General features: G+C 39.0%; 1 protein-coding gene across 1 annotated transcript in view; it reads left to right on the top strand.

The window, feature by feature from the left end:
- fws (four way stop) overlaps positions 1 to 14,731 on the top strand; it is a 171,850-nt gene that overhangs the window by 96,413 nt on the left and 60,706 nt on the right. The window lies entirely within an intron of this gene.

Here is a 14,731-nt window from a genome sequence, read left to right as displayed (position 1 = left end):
TTTCAACCCTAACCCAGACTTCTCATATTTTAACTCTTCCATTCATAGCACACGTAAACAACTTTTGATAGTCAACACTTACACTGATTGTTCTCTATTTCTGTTAGTTTTAACATAGATGGCCACAACTGTAACTCTTCTGTTATACTTGCTTAAGTTCACAATGTGTTTATCTTCAGCAGCAGATGTTCTAGGCCAGCCACTGTGCATTAGATCATTGAGAGTGTCGATCTCTTGTTGCCAACTTCAGAAATCTCTAAATTTGCAGTAATCTGCTGGTTTGCCCAGCCAGTAATCTTGTACGCACATTCCTTATTATGCTTTTCTTCACTTATGCTAGCTGTTTCAATTTTTTTTTTTAAATTTCTGCAATGAGTGTCTGTCATGTAAAATTTGGAGCAGTACTGAAGAAAAGTTAGTTTTGGAAAAAATCTAAACCAACGGAGACATTCAAAAATGTGGGAATATAGTTTGTATTATAGTTATAATAACTAACAACAGATGATCTGAACAACAAAAACATAGAAATGACGTGAAATAGATTAGAAAGCCAAGAAACTGCAATTAAGTATCAGTTTCTAGAATATATAGAGGTGAGTTTAAACCTGAGATCAGCTCCTCAGTCAAAGTGAATTAGCAGGTGTTATTTCCTAGTAATATATATCAAACGTTGTGTTAAAGTGTGCAAACATAGTCTGAAAGTGTTTAAAGTGAAAGTGTCTCCCTGTCGTGGCCATATTTTTATCAGTTCATTAAAATATTCCATTGTGAAACAAGATGACCAGGAGCAACAAGCACAACAGCAAGGAAGCAAACGGTAGTGCCAACCTCGCGGTAGAGATCGTCACGTGGATCCTGAATGAGACTCTCAGCTCGGGTAAGTTTCTGGACAGAATTATAGAGGCGATATCGGAGCGAGTCACCACATTTGTCGTTAAGAAACTAGAGAAATCTTTCCAGTTCAATGTTGAACTTGTAGTGTATTTAAAGAACAAACTTGAGTGTTGGGAGAAGGAAATCCAGGCACTTAGGTCAGAATTCGAAGCTAGAAGCGACTCTCTCGAACAATATAGTAGGAGAAATAACGTTAGAATCTTTGGAGTGCAGGAGAGCTCACAAGAAAATACTGGCAAACTTACCGTAAACGTCTTCAGAGATATAGGCGTGAATATAAATATCAATGATATTGATAGAAGTCACCATGTTGGGCCTAAATCAGTAGGGAAAACTCGGCCTATCATTGTCAAGTTTACTTCCTATCGTACACCACAAGAAGTATTCCATAACAAAAGGAGACTAAAGGGCACTCACGTTACCATCCGCGAAGATTTTACGTCTGCTAGATTCCCCATACTGAAGGCCGCCATTCACCATTTCCATGTAAGCAACTGTTGGACTGCAGACGGTGATATCATCATTAAGAAACCTGATGGGGGCAAAGTGCGCATTAACCGGCTGTGTAACTTACCGGAAGATAGAGATAGCAACTAAATGGACAATTCACTTGACTGTTCTGATCTCTATTTATTATATTTCATTTTATTTAAATACCACCTTAGTGTAATTTAATTAGATTAGCTCACTGTAGTTAGATTATTTCATTCTCATAATTATTAAATTTTCATAAGGTAATTAGATTAGCTCACTGTAGTTAGATTATCTCATTCACATAACTATTAATTTTTCATAATGTGGCTACAAGAACTAATGGGTTACTCTCCTCTGACAGTACCGGACATTCCTTCCCAGCCACAATCCCTTTCAAAGTCTCACTCACCCCTCCACTCTCCATAAACAGAACACGACCTTGTGACAACTGTCCACTGACCCCTTCTGGAATTATCCCCCTTCCGTCTCTCACAGCTAGAGACCTGCTCCTAGCTAAAGTTTCCTCTTTCCCTAAAGGTCTCCATATAGCTCATCTAAATGTACATTCATTGTCTGCCCATTTCCACGAACTTAAAGAACTTGTCCCGAACGTATTTGATGTTTGCCTTCTCACTGAAACCTGGCTTCATGATCTGATCCCTTCGAAGACTTTCAACATACCTGGCTACTGTTTACTTTGGAACGACAGAGCTGGAAAGAGAGGAGGAGGTGTAGCAGCGATAGTCAAAACCAGTTTAAAGCCTAGGATAATTGCATGTTCAGATGGCGAATACAATAGACGACCCGAGTTCCTGCTCTTGGAAATAATCGTAGCCCATCAGAAACGTGCTGTCTGTGTGGTGTACAAGCCACCTGCGATTGGACATTTGGAGGACGTAGAGAACGCATTGTTACGCGTACTCCCACAATATGAACACGAAATTGTCATGGGCGACTTTAACACAGACACCGGAAACAACAATGCCGAATGTCGGCAGCTTTTAAGCATGACTACATCTTGTGATATGAGCATTTTGCAAACACTCCCTACTCACCACACCGCCACGTCACACACGACAATCGACTTGATTGTCAAAAATACAGACAAAGTACTACAACACGGACAGACATCTGTACCAGGAATTTCAGCTCATGACCTTAAAAACCTGTAAAACAAAACCAAGGATTATTACATTCAGAGATCTCTCTAAAATTGACTACAGTATGTTCACTGAAGACGCACTAGATGTTCCATGGCACCATATACTGACAGTTGACGACATTGACATTAAAGTAAACATATTTAACGAATATCTGACAGTGCTCCATGATTGACACGTCCCGCCGAAAACAGTACGGGTAACGTGAGCCCCAGCACCGTGGCTAAACTTAGAGCTAAAGGAGTTAATGGCAAGACGAGATGCCGCACATAGAAAGTTTAAGCGACAACCGACACAAGACAATTTTGACACATTTAAACGGCTACGAAATAAAGCATCGCAGGCAGTGCGCAACGCTAGAATTAGACATGCACATACTCTGCTAAAACAAAATAATAGACCTGCTATGGCTTGGAAAGAACTAAGACACATGGGAATAGGTAAACAACGAGACGATCATCCTATTGACATATCCCTAGACTCCCTCAATACATATTTTACCACTCCCGGACATACCATTGACAGAGAAAGGAAACATAGAACACTATACAGCAATTACAACTCCCCTGCACTTGAGAGAGAAAAATTCTACTTCTCATATGTGACACCCTCACAAGATAAACAAGCCATATTTAGAATAAAATCAAAAGTCCAAAGGGATAGACAACATAGAAATAGAAATAATGACAAAAATTGACATTATTTTACCTACTATAACTCACATATTTAACCATTCACTAATGACTGGCACGTATCCCTCCTTATGGAAAGCTGCCATTGTCGTCCCGCTCGCTAAAAAATCACTGCCTAAAGACGTAACTGACTATAGACCGGTGAGCATATTATTGGTCCTTTCAAAAGCCCTAGAATTCATTGTATACCAACAAGTCTCCAACTACTTGCAAATACACGATATTCTTGATGAACACCAGTCTGGTTTTCGACGTAACCACAGCACTAGTACTGCACTACTTAAGGTTACAGACGACATTCATAATGCGATGGACAAAAGACAAGTTACCATCCTAGCTCTTCTTGACTTCTCTAAAGCTTTTGACTCAGTTGACATAGAATGCTACTTTCCAAACTATTTAAACTCCAGTTCTCGACAAACAGTCTTCATGGATGAATTCATACCTCTGCGGTCGTCTGCAGTGGGTAAGAAATAACAATAATGAATATTCATCCTGGCGATCCGTAGAGGTTTGTGTTCCACAGAGGTCTGTCCTTGGACCGCTTCTATTTCCTGTCTATATCAATGATATTACGTCGTCGGTAAACAGCTGCAGACACCACATGTACGCTGATGATATACAATTATACTTGCACTGTGAACCGGAAAGACTAACCGATGAATTAAACATTTCAATAGAGACTTCTGTAACTGGACTGACATGCATGGACTTAGATAAAATAACCTAAAATCTCAAGCTATAATAATTTTACGTCCTCGGCTTTGTTCAAAAACCATAAGCAACTTCACTTTACCAAAACTCTACCTACAAAATTCACCCATTGATTTCAGTGAATCTGTCAAAGATCTCGGCGTTATGATAGATGAACATCTTTCTTGGAAGCAGCAGGTTACCAGCATCTCCAGGAAAGTATTTGCAACACTTAACTCACTTAGAAGATTCCGCAACATATTTTCTCGAGTATTAAAAGAACGCCTCATTTGCACTCTGGTATTACCTCATTTCGACTACTGTGATGCCGTGTACAACGACATGACTGCAACTCTTAACAACAAACTACAACGCGCGCAAAACGCCTGTGTTCGCTATATATGTGACCTACGTTACTTTGACCATGTTACACCTGCCTACGATGAACTCAGTTGGCTAAAGCTCAAAGAGTGCCGTAATCTTCATGCTTTATGGCTTCTTCATCGAATACTCTCCTCATGCTCACCTCCCTACTTGTACAGTCAATTTCATCACCTCTCATCCAATCACAGTTTTGGAACACAGTCAAAATCCGATACACACTTATCTATTCCACCTCACCGCACCAGACGATACACAAACTCATTTGTTATTTCTTCGGCATGACAATGGAATGCACTACCTGTCTCCGTCAGAAGAGCCTCACCTGCTAGTTTTAGGCAACCTTGTCACCGCTATCTACTAAGTAATGCTATGGAAATATTGTAGATTTAGCCTTCCTCAAACTATAGACTTTATATAATCCCACTGTTATTACCAAGAATAATAGAAATTAGCTAATCATGTCATAATTGTGAAAATAATCATCATCATCACCATTCTTTTTTTTTTTTTTTTTTTTTAATCATAATATTGTATTGTTTAGTAGTTGCAAGATGTTTAAGCATGACTACATCTTGCGATATGAGCATTTTGCAAACACTCCCTACTCACCACACCGCCACGTCACACACGACAATCGACTTAATGATTGTCAAGAATACAGACAAAGTACTACAACACGGACAGACATCTGTACCAGGAATTTCAGCTTATGACCTTAAAAACCAGTAAGACAAAACCAAGGACTATTACATTCAGAGATCTCTCTAAACTTGACTACAGTAAAATTGACATGTTTAAATTGTAAGTGTATGTATTTCAATGAGCAAATTTATAATACCAATATAAATGGTCCGTTATTGGACATTACAAATTTTCCAGTCAACTCACTCCCAGCTACCAGCGCCCCGCCCCTGTGTGCCAGGCCGGGCCGGGGACAAATCTTGCACCGCCGGTGGTTTCAAGTAGTCTACGCAGTGGCCTCCATGGTATGCGCAAGCCGTGCGTCTTGGTGGGTGTGCTAGGTGCGTAACATACTCCCACCATCCGGAGAAATCCGAAGGATGGGGGAGAGATGAGATGCGATGGACGAGGTAGTCCCACGTTGTCCCAGAGAGAAGCCTTCCCAGGAACTCGTAGGATGTTGCAGCAGAGACGGAAAAAAAAAAAAAAAAACAAGCATAAGCAGCAAACCCAAAAGACAAGAAAGAAATGGGAGGGAAAGGAAAGGGAAAAAGAAGAACAGGACAGAAGGAAAAACAATCCAGACTGTATGAAAGAAGGATATATAAATATAAATATACAGTATACACACATACATATAAAAGAGAAAAAGGTGGCCTTGATAAATAAAGTTATAGGTATAATTCACACGTATGCATAATGTAGTATGTTGGATATAATAATATTTTCCCATAACAAAGAAAACAGAAAAGGGTAAAACAAACCCCAATTATTATGTTTATGGGAGGGTCAGACGTGGGGTGGGGGGTGAGTGGAGAGAGAAGTGAGTGAGCAAAAAGAATAAAGAGAATACAAATATAAAAGGAAACTATGCAATATGGACAAACTGGAGAAGGGAAATAAAAGGAACATCAAAGTCAGCCTGAAAGAACCTTATCCCCTTCCGCCAGGAAAGAAAGGAGCAAAGAATTTTGTTATGTGGGAAAAGTGAGCCTCTTTAACATCAGTAGAAGTATCCAGAGATTGCAGAAGGGCGGTAGAAGGTTTGGTATCAACATTGAATAAATCAGATGAGATAGAATGCATTGATGGACTAGAAGAAGCAGAGAAAGAAATTAAGTCCCCAACGGGGGGGGTTGGGCAAAGACAAGTTATGGTAAGAGGGAAGTGGTGAAGAATTTGAACTTTCACCCAATGGAAAGTTGTCTGAAAAACATGCCATATTCACTGCATAAGAAAACAAGGCATATAATTAAGAAAAAAAAAGATACTCTGCTACCATTTGTGACGTGTTGTTTCTAGTGGTACGGTTGTACAACAGAATATCATATATTATAAGGAACGAGAAGCAGCACCAAGGCAAAGGAATAGTTGCAAATATAAATCAATCAATCAATCAATCAATCAATCAATACCGATCTGCATTTAGGGCAGTCGCCCAGGTGGCAGATTCCCTATCTGTTGCTTTCCTAGCTTTTTCCTAAATGATTTCAAAGAAATTGGAAATTTATTGAACATCTCCCTTGGTAAGTTATTCCAATCCCTAACTCCCCTTCCTATAAATGAATATTTGCCCCAGTTTGTCCTCTTGAATTCCAACTTTATCTTCATATTGTGATCTTTCCTACTTTTATAAACGCCATTTAAACTTATTCGTCTACTAATGTCATTCCACGCCATCTCTCCGCTGACAGCTCGGAACATACCACTTAGTTCAACAATAATAAAGGTGTTTTAATTTATTCCACCTATTCAATACTATTCAATACTTATATTGAATATATTGAATATATTCAATACTATTCAATACTTGAACTGTTAAATTTTCAATACGGACCTAAAATGAGGTTTGTTCTTCTTCTTCTTTTATGACCACATAGGATCACTTTAGTCAGTCCGTCGTTCAGGTCTCTTTGAAGGGATTGTTCGGGCTTTGCGGTCCTTCCAGTACTTCTTCAGACGCTCCGATCTTCGTGCCCTTTCCTCAGTTGAAAATGTGCGTGTTGTTGGTTTGTTTTGTATAAGGGTAAAGCGGAGGTTTGTATTCTTGAGTTTTGTATTCAATTTTATCTTATTTTTGGTGTCTTCTGTTGTAAGGCCTATTTCCTTCAGATCCTCTCTTACTTCTCTGATCCATTTACATCCTGTTGTGGTATTTTTTGAGACGAGATTGTGTTGTACTAGTTGTTTCAGAAGTCTCAAGTCCTGCATCCTCATGATATGTCCAAAGAATCCCAGTCTCCTCTTACGAATAGTATCTGTAATGGGTTCTAGCTCTTTGTACACGACTTTGTTAGGTATTAACCGCCACTGTCCATCTTTCTGATATTTTTTGTTGATACAGGTTCTTCCAATCCTCCTTTCAATTTTCTGAAGTCTGTCAGTCTTTGATTGTTTATTCAGGTAAAAGAGTGTTTCTGCTCCATATGTAGCTTCCGGTTTTATAACTGTGTTGTAGTGTTTTATTTTTGTATTTATTGATAGACATTTCGTTTTGTAGATATCCCATGTTAATTTTTGTGCTTTAGCTAATCTATTTGTTCTTACTTGGATTGAGATTTTTTCATTTAAGTTATGTGTTATTACTTCTCCAAGATATTTAAACTGAGTTACTATTTTGATTTTATTACCATTTATGGTGACTTCTTTTTGCTGTGTTGGTTTTTGGGGCATAATTTCTGTTTTTTCAAATGATATTTTGAGGCCAATTTTATTTGCAATGTTTTGAAGTTCTGATATCTGGGTTTTTGCTTCTTTTATGTCCACTGCTAGTAATGCTAAATCGTCAGCAAAACCCAGGCAATTTGTTTTGATTTTTCGGCCAATCTTTATTTTGGGGGGACATTTTCTAAACCATTCCCTCATTACCATTTCTAGAGCACAGTTAAATAATAGTGGTGAGAGCCCATCTCCCTGCCGTAGTCCAGTTTTAATTTCAAATGTCTCTGATGTTTCACCCCTAAACTTCACTTTTGACTTGGTATTGGTGAGAGTCAATTTTATCATATTTATTAATTTGGGGTGTAGTCCAAGGTGTCTTAAGATTTTAAACAGAGATTCTCTATGGATGCAATCATAAGCTTTCTTGAAATCTACAAATGTTATCACCATATCTCTGTTTCTTCTCCTGTTATAGTCCATTATCAACTTAAGACTCATGATCTGATCAGGACAGCTCCTCCAGGGTCTGAAACCTCCTTGATATTCTCCTAGTTCTTTCTCAAGTTGTAAACTTATCCTATTAAGGATGATTATTGAAAATATTTTGTATGTTATGTCTAGGAGCGAGATTCCCCTGTAGTTATTAGGGTCGGTTTTGTCCCCTTTTTTGTGCAGAGGATGAATGAGGGCTGTTGTCCAGTGTTCTGGTAGTTCTTCTTTAATCCAGATAGAGACAAGTTGTTGATGGAGGGCAACTTTTGCTGAGGTTCCTGCATATTTCCAGATTTCCGCAAAGGTCTGATCTTCTCCTGGCGCTTTGTAGTTTTTTCATTTATTCAGAGCTTGGTAGACTTCCTTTATTGTGGGGGGGGATTGATGTTTTCTGGTGATGTTTTTATCGGGGTGTTGGTGTCCAAATGAAGGAGTTCTGTAGGTTCCTCACAATTTAAAAGCTTGTTGAAATGTTTAGCCAGAATTTCTGCATTGTCTTTATTGTTATGGGCCAGCTTACCATCTTCATCCTTCATCAGTAGGGTCGGGGGTTCATATTTTTGGAGCTGCTTTCTGAAGGTTTTGTAGTAGTCCCTTGATTTAGTTTTACTGAACTGTTCTTCAATTAACTGCAGGGTGTCCTTATGATGTTGTCTTTTTATTCTTCTTAAGACTTGGGTAGTTTCTTTTCTCTGTTTTACTAGCTTTTGATAGGATATTTCTGTCTTTTGGGACTGATGTAATAGCCATGCCTGATGTCTTTTCTCCACTGTTTCATCACATTCACTGTTCCACCATTGGTGTTTTTTACATGGTTTAATTGGAGCTAGGTCTTCTGCAATTTGTTTAAGGTTGTGTACTAAGTCTTCAAGTTTGTCTGTGATTTTTATTTTTTCAGTTGCTTTCTGGTAATTTTTGTTGTTGATTAGCTGGGTAGGATCTATTTTTCTTTTAGTTTTAAGGGCTTGCTTTTGTTGTCTCCTCTGGGGAGTGAGTTTAATTTTAATTTTAACTACGTAGTGATCTGAACCTGTGTCTATTCCTCCGAGGACTTTGACGTTATAGATCTCTTTGTGGTGGTATTTGTCCATGCAGACGTGGTCCAGTTGCCATTCTCCTTTAGTGTAGTCAGGGTGTTTCCATGTTTTGAGTTTTTGAGGTTTCCTCTTAAAACATGTAGATTTTGAGATTAAATTATGGTTTCTACACAGGTCAACTAGTCTCTCTCCATTTTTATTTGTTTTCTTGTGTGCTGGCCATTTTCCGATGATGTCACGGTATTTTCTTTCTCTGCCTAGTTGAGCATTGAAGTCGCCTATTAATAATTTTATATGCTGTTTGGGGATGTTATCTATGGTCTGGTCCAATAGGTCCCAAAATTCTCCTGTTTCCTCCTGGTCTTTTGAGGAGTTGTTTTTATCATTAGTGGGAGCATGGGCATTTATTATAGTATAGATTTTATTAGATGCCTTTAAGGTGAGTATTGAGAGTCGTGGAGACTGTGATCTGAATTCTTGAACTGAGTTTATTATTTTAAGGCTGACCAAAAATCCTGTTCCAAATTGTGGGACATTCTTCATCACTCTCTTCCCGGGTATACCTTTATAAAGTCTGTACCCTTGAGATTCCAAGGCATCCTGGTCAGTGTTTCTAATTTCCTGTAATCCCATGATAAGAATTTTGTGTTGGTCCATTATGTCGGTGATCACTTTTAGTTTACCGGTTTGCATGAGTGAGTTTATGTTGTGTGTAGAGAAGTATGTTATCTGCTTTGGTTTGATTCTTGATTTTGTCTCATTCGTGTATGTAGTACTGGGGTATTTCCGTGCCTCCGACTTCACGGTATCTTTCAGGTGGCAGCCCACCGTATCCGAATGCTGCCTTCTCTGAACACTTGGTTCAGCCGGTGGAGTATTCCTTAAAAGATCTTCCATGGTTGACTGTCAAGGTGTCACCTGTGTGGGACTAGGTCCCGAATTACAACTCTGGATGTGATCCAGTGAGGTGATAATGAGGCCGCTCCTCTGGAGTACAGACGCCTTATGCAGCCGCCCCTAACCTGGAGAACAGACGTTGCATAATGGATTCCAGTGGCATTTCCTCCACTGTGGGGACCATCACCCCACCCAAAGGGGCTCATTCGCCCGAAGTCGTTGGCCCCCTTAGGGAGTCAGGTTATTTCCCGCCGCCCAACACTCGGCGTTGGCAATTTTACAGCTGGGTGCCAGACCAGCAAACCAGCAAACCAGCAAACATACCACTTAGTCGAGCAGCTCTTCTTCTTTATCTCAGTCCTTCCCAACCCAAACATTGCAACATTTTTGTAACGCTACTCTTTTGTCGGAAATAACTCAGAACAAATCGAGCTGCTTTTCTTTGGATTTTTTCCAGTTCTTGAATCAGGTATTCCTGGTGAGGGTCCCATACACTGGAACCATACTCTGGTTGGGGTCTTACCAGAGACTTATATGCACTCTCCTTTACATCCTTACTACAACCCCTAAACACCCTCATAACCATGTGCAGAGATCGGTACCCTTTATTTACAATCCCATTTATGTGATTACCCCAATGAAGATCTTTCCTTATATTAACACCTAGATACTTACAATGATCCCCAAAAGGAACTTTCACCCCATCAACGCAGTAATTAAAACTGAGAGGACTTTTCCTATTTGTGAAACTCACAACCTGACTTTTAACCCCGTTTATTAACATACCATTGCCTGCTGTCCATCTCACAACATTTTCGACGTCACATTGCAGTTGCTCACAATCTTGTAACTTATTTATTTATCACTCTATAGAGAATAACATCATCCGCAAAAAGCCTTACCTCCGATTCCACTCCTTTACTCATATCATTTATATATATAAGAAAACATAAAGTTCCGATAACATTGCCCTGAGGAACTCCCCTCTCAACTATTACAGGGTCAGACAAAGCTCCACCCACTCTAACTCTCTGAGATCTATTTTCTAGAAATATAGCAACCCATTCAGTCACTCTTTTGCCAGTAGTTGCCCATGATCTACCCTATCAAATGCTTTAGACAGGTCAATCGTGATACAGTCCATTTGACCTCCAGAATCCAAGATATCTGCTATATCTTGCTGGAATCCTACAAGTTGAGCTTCAGTGGAATAACCTTTCCTAAAACTGAATTGCCTTCTATTGAACCAGTTATTAATTTCACAAACATGTCTAATATAATCAGAAAGAATGCCTTCCCAAAGCTTACATACAATGCATGTCAAACTTACTGGCCTGTAATTTTCAGCTTTATGTCTATCACTTTTTCCTTTATACACAGGGGCTACTATAGCAACTCTCCATTCATCTGGTATAGCTCCTCCGACCAAACAATAATCAAATAAGTACTTCAGATATGGTACTATATCCCAACCCATTGTCTTTAGTATATCCCCAGAAATCTGATCAATTCCAGCCGCTTTTCTAATTTTCAACTTTTGTATCTTATTGTAAATGTCATTGTTATCATATGTAAATTTTATTACTTCTTTGGCCTTAGTCTCCTCCTCTACCTGGACATTATCCTTGTAACCAACAATCTTTACATACTGCTGACTGAATACTTCTGCCTTTTGAAGATCCTCGCATACACACTCCCCTTGTTCATTAATTATTCCTGGAATGTCCTTCTTGGAACCTGTTTCTGCCTTAAAATACCTATACATACCCTTCCATTCTTCACTAAAATTTGTATGACTGCCAATTATGCTTGCCATCATGTTATCCTTAGCTGCCTTCTTTGCTAGATTCAATTTTCTAGTAAGTTCCTTCAATTTCTCCTTACTTCCACAGCCATTTCTAACTCTATTTCTTTCCAGTCTGCACCTCCTTCTTAGTCTCTTTATTTCTCTATTATAATAAGGTGGGTCTTTACCATTCCTTATCACCCTTAAAGGTACAAACCTGTTTTCGCATTCCTCAACAATTTCTTTAAACCCATCCCAGAGTCTGTTTACATTATTATTTACCGTTTTCCACCGATCATAGTTACTTTTTAGAAACTGCCTCATGCCTGCTTTATCAGCCATATGGTACTGCCTAACAGTCCTACTTTTAAGACCTTCCTTTCTATCACATTTATTTTTAACTACCACAAAAACAGCTTCATGATCACTAATACCATCTATTACTTCAGTTTCCCTATAGAGCTCATCTGGTTTTATCAGCACGACATCCAGGATATTTTTCCCTCTGGTTGGTTCCATCACTTTCTGAATCAGCTGTCCTTCCCATATTAATTTATTTGCCATTTGTTGGTCATGCTTCCTGTCGTTCGCATTTCCTTCCCAATTTACATCTGGCAAATTCAGATCTCCCGCTACAATCACATTTCTTTCCACGTCGTTTCCCACATAGCTGACTGTCCTATCAAATCATTCCGAATCCGCATCAGTGCTACCCTTTCCCGATCTGTACACTCCAAATATATCAAGTTGCCTATTATCTTTAGAAATGAGCCTTACACCTAGAATATCATGTGTCTCATCTTTAACTTTTTCGTAGCTTACGAATATGTATACTGTTATCCACCAAAATCAATATTAAAACATCGCTTCAGACAGTCTCACTGTCAGAACAAAAGTTACTGAAAAACTGGTGGAAATATGCAAGACCACGGAAAGACATGGAGTTTCACAATGCAGTTACTGGTTTCTGAAACACACAATATTAACGAGCAGTCATTGAGGTGTTGTCTGTGGTAGGTACAGAATACAAAGAAGAAAAAAAAAAAACGAAGAAGAGAAAGGAAACATGGGGCTAAGCTTTCCAAAGAAAAAATCAATCTTAACAAGATTATATTTTTTGAACTTTCCAAAAAAACAATAACATGCTAAGTTACAAAATAGGATCATAAAATATCCACAGTTTGAAATTGTTAAAAACTAGACTGAATCAAATGAGATCAAAGGGGGCGACTAGATTAGCATAAATGATCCTAAAGAGCTTCACAAACTCCATGATACACACCAATGACAATCTTTGGCAAGTTAATAAAAAAAGGGTTAGGAAGTACAGAATAATTATACAAGTGAACAAAGACCACCAATAGAACATTATCCCAAACCCACCCGGGGCAAAATAAAAGTACTAGAAGTAATCTAGGAATAGCTGAATAAGTATTCAAAGAGTAAGAAAAGGAATAGATACGGGACAGTGATAGACCAAAAGGGGAAGGGAGGGGACGGAGGAATCTTTCAGGCTGCTTTAATCGTAGTAAAGTCAATATTGCAGGCATACATTTCACCACCAAAGCAAATTAGCTCTTAATGTGTGAGCACTTCTGACGTTTGTCCATGATGAAATATCATCACCAAAATTTTGATCACAACTTAAAAAAAGAGTCTGCAGTTTTCCAGCTTAAATTCATAGCCTGGAGGACATGCACTCGTAAACCGTCAAGTCTTTTAAATTTTGAATGGAAACACGAGTGTAAATAGGTAATATGATTTTTGCTCACCCAGCAGTCTGTAGAGTTGTCAAAGTAGCATGGAAAATAAATTTTAAAACAACGCAACAGACCAGCCGCTTGCGTAGCGTAGCTCTCTCTCTCTCTCTCTCTCTCTCTCTCTCTCTCTCCACCCTAAAATATACTGATGAATGTCTAACCGGCGATCAGAGACAGGAGCAGGCTTATATACTCGTGGCAAGGCAAGTCCAAAATTTACGAGAACAGAGTGTGGCGAGGCGAGTCCAGAAGTTATGAGAACAGAATGTACGTCATAGTGACGTAGGGCAGGCTGATGGGAGCGGAGAGTAGCACAGTTGATGTTGGGCCGGGCGAGCATGAAGACGACGTAGGAGTAGCGCCAGTCGAGCGGCGAAGTAGGCGGACGGTAAGAATATATGGAGAGTCTTTGAAGTTGTAGAGAGTGCATAACAATTGGTCTGCATTGACTACTTTCAGTTAATCTCAATCCTGTGAACCAGGAATTTAATTGGAATTTGCCTTGTCAATCCTAAACGTACTATTATAAAACAAACACTATGTTTATTTCATAATACTTGTTCTATCATGCATTGTTTCAAGAACCAGTCATTCTCTTCTTCAGCAAAACTAACATAATTCAAACTCCAATGATGTCTCAGTTTCAAAGGTCCAAACAAATTGCTTAGTCCACTCAGAGAATAATATGCAACACTTAATAAAATGCTGGGATAATTATAATTAAAAATTTTTGTATGAAAGGACTCAGTCCTCCAAGTGTTTGTCCATTTTTACAAATAAAACTCTTCCACATCTTATGATCACATTGTAATTTTTATATGAAATTAATTATTACTGATAGCAGTCACTGTGTGTCTATTTTAAATTCGTGAAGTTGTTATGACAGCGCAGATCCATTCAACTTGTCTTGTACTTGAAACATAAAACCAAACCAAACCCCATGGCACTACAGCTCTTGAAGGGACTTGGCCTACCAAGCGACCACTGCTCAGCCCGAAAGCCAGCAGATTGCAAGGTGTCATGTAGTCAGCACGAGAATCCTCTTGGCCGTTATTCTTGGCTCTCTAGACCGGGACTAGAAACATGCCTGTTTTTATTTGCCATTTAATGCTTAGTACCT

Source organism: Anabrus simplex, chromosome 1, assembly GCF_040414725.1.
Source record: "Anabrus simplex isolate iqAnaSimp1 chromosome 1, ASM4041472v1, whole genome shotgun sequence".
Classification (NCBI taxonomy): Eukaryota; Metazoa; Arthropoda; class Insecta; order Orthoptera; family Tettigoniidae; genus Anabrus; species Anabrus simplex.
This window is presented reverse-complemented; position numbering and strand designations above follow the sequence as displayed.